We start from the raw sequence: 3,125 nt of genomic DNA on the forward strand, positions 1-3,125 counted from the left end.
TATATAGGCTCCTCCCGTTAAATTGTTTTAATTGATAGTAGTTATGACTTCTGGGATTTTATTGAAAACTTCACCAACGTCATCATAGTAAATAGATTATAGTTATGGCTAACTCCTAGTTATCCTGTTTTATGTGTTGCTGTTATACAATATCAGCTAACTTATGTACGACATTTATGAAGTCAGTTCAATAATATGCTGAAATTTACAGATTCATCGCTCCAGCTAAACCGTGATTCCACCTAGAACTACATTGCACAATCCGACATGCAGTGTGAATGTCGAGACATTGTATCATCTTGTTATATTTCTTTCTGCATCTGTCTGCGAGTAGATTTTGGGTAATGGCCAAGATAATAGATTAGATAGACTTTTAGAGAATGGTAGCTGTTATTCTTCCCTTTAAACTATCGCTTGATCTAATAGAAATAGAAACCAAATCACCTTCAAAATTCACACTTTACTACTAAAATTTGATGAATGTAGTTCATTGTAAATACATCACAGTAGATTTCATCACAGAAAATTAAATCAAATGTATCACCGCCTGTTAATTTCATCTGATATTTCGAGACGATAGATTGTCCGTAAATTCATTGGTATACCGGACACATCGTTTTAAAATTAATCATCATGCATTTTATTCACAGTACAAATTCATCGCTAAACATTATTTACTGTTTTGCTTTGTATTGTAAATAAACAGCATTTCATTAACAATGAAGCAGAAATTCTAAAGCGAAACATTTGCATTTACAATTAGAAAATTTTCACAATACTTAGAAAAAGGAATCATCGAGAACTGAAGTAATGCTCGCAATAATTTTGCACAAAATAATTTTACACAAAATATTTTACACAAAATATTGAATAGAACTTACCTGTCGATTGACTGGAAATGTAAACTGATTCTTCAAAAATTATACCCCTATATTTATATAAACCTGAAAACATCTGTTTTAAATCAGCTGTGACATCAAGCGTGATATTTTGTATCTAAGAGATTATAAACAATAGAGTAAGTCTGTAAATAATAAATGCTTTTATTGTTATCGTGGTAAGCATTTTTATAGACTATTGTTCGTTAAATCGTACTTATTTTGCTGAATCTTTCTTAACCAACTAATCTTTTAAAACCAACTAAAGCCTCTTAAATGCATGACTGAATACCAAACATCAATATATGGATTACTGTTTTATAAAGATTAAAGGCTATCTTTTATTAATTAATGCTGTTATTTTAATCAGCTCAAATCCCGGAAACATTGATAGTCAATGAATGTCAAAATCACATAGAATTGGAATCAGAAGAATTCTTAGAACGTTTCTTCCCTCCCCAATTTAAAGTAGTAAATCGTTTGACCACATTTTTTGTGATCCTAATTGTTAAAGTAGCTTCATAGTTAGACATCAATTAGCAAATATATACTATAGTCAAAGACCACCAACTGTAAAATTGTCGTGATTAGAATTATTGTATATCTAAAAGAAATCTCAAAAAAACTGATGGAAAATAGTGTGCAATAATTACAAAAAAGATACGAGTTCCTGTCTATCTTAAAAGGGACTGGGAAGATATGGGAAGATAGAAAATAACGCTGAAGGGATTTTTTCATAGAAAATAACAAACGAAATTTAGAAGATAATTAAGAATGTAAAGCATTATATATGCAAAATACTCTTAATGAAAAATTGTACCTAAGTGTGTTATTAGACTTCCTAATGGCGAACCAAGTAAGTATCCAAGATGAAATTTTGAAGGGACATATTCGTTAAAAATGATACTATTAGCGGCGGAGGCAGTATTAATACCGAGAGTTACTATATATCGCCACTCAAACGTGGATGTTATGCTAGAATAAACTTTACTGCAGTAGATACCATGAGAGAAACTCTCCTATAGGCTTTTGGTGCAAAATGCACTCTTGTGAATATCACTAGCGGAGAGATAAATTCCCACCAACTCCAGCACCAAGACCACCAGCTCACGGGATTTCTACCTTCTTTTGTCTTGTCAATGATAGACACTCGACCGTTAGCGATAGCAGTTACTTATCTCTTTCAGTATATATAGAAATTCAGTGCCAGATTGATGTAACGATTAAACAGTGAAATTATTAATAATATACACTGAATACAAGTGTGTGTGTGTGTGTGTGTGAGACTGTGTTTGACAACCGATGCTTGTTTACGTCCCCGCGACTTTGTGGTTCGCCAAAAGTGAATAAGTAGCGGAATAAGTACTTTGAAAATAAGTACTTGGGATCAATTTATTCAAGTAAACCTTTCGAGGTGGTATTCCAGCATCAACCGCAGTCCAATATCTAAAGACAAGAAAAAAATTAAAGTAAAAATTAGACGTAAAATATTTCTTGCAAGTAGAGCGGACCACTTAGACGTTGTTTTAATCAACTATTGACGGATGAAAGATAACACCAACTCGGCCAGTCGTGAAAATGCAAAACTGAATTAAACAACAAGCTATACTACGCGTTGCTCTACAGATTTTTTCATTCATTACCTTTTAGCAAGTACAACAGCGATTTGTAATATTAATACAAGGCTACAAGATGTTGGACTGATTGTAATCGATTAAATAGCTCAGCAATGTTTATTTCAGTCCTGGGAATATTGAAAGGTAAAATTGTGCGCTCAAAACGTAAAAGGAAATGTATAAATACAATAAAACAGATTGTCCAGCTCATTACCAAAGAAACTGTTAGTTATATTGGTCTACTACTTTATCAAAATTCTTGGATGGTCCACCAATATGCTAAAAATAACAGCAAATTCCACTCAAATTGCTCACCTTCATCTTAAAATAGTTCTTATTGTGTAATGTAGACTTTACTATGACGGAAAAAATGTCTACGAGACACCACCTGCTCTGAGGCATGATATAGTTGCAAAGACTGTTTACAATGCTATCTGCAGAAAGGATTACTCTGAAGTATGCATCAAAGGCATGTCAGAACCAGCAGGTATTCACATTTTTTAAAACAAGGAATACTGGTCGAACACCCCGATAAAAACATCAACTTGGTGCAAGCATAACAGACCTGATATTGTTCTATGGGACAGGGAATGAAAATCATTCACTGATGTAGAGGTCAGATGCTCGGCGG

General features: G+C 33.1%; 1 long non-coding RNA gene across 1 annotated transcript in view; it reads right to left on the reverse strand.

Annotated features, from left to right (window-relative positions):
* The window catches only part of LOC106869656 (uncharacterized), a 3,382-nt gene extending 2,467 nt beyond the window's left edge, over positions 1 to 915 (reverse strand). The window contains exon 1 of the long non-coding RNA XR_001409425.2: positions 882 to 915. This is a non-coding gene — a long non-coding RNA (uncharacterized LOC106869656). The remainder of the gene's footprint in view (positions 1 to 881) is intronic.
* Positions 916 to 3,125: the final 2,210 nt, after the last annotated feature.

This window comes from Octopus bimaculoides, chromosome 9, assembly GCF_001194135.2.
Source record: "Octopus bimaculoides isolate UCB-OBI-ISO-001 chromosome 9, ASM119413v2, whole genome shotgun sequence".
Classification (NCBI taxonomy): Eukaryota; Metazoa; Mollusca; class Cephalopoda; order Octopoda; family Octopodidae; genus Octopus; species Octopus bimaculoides.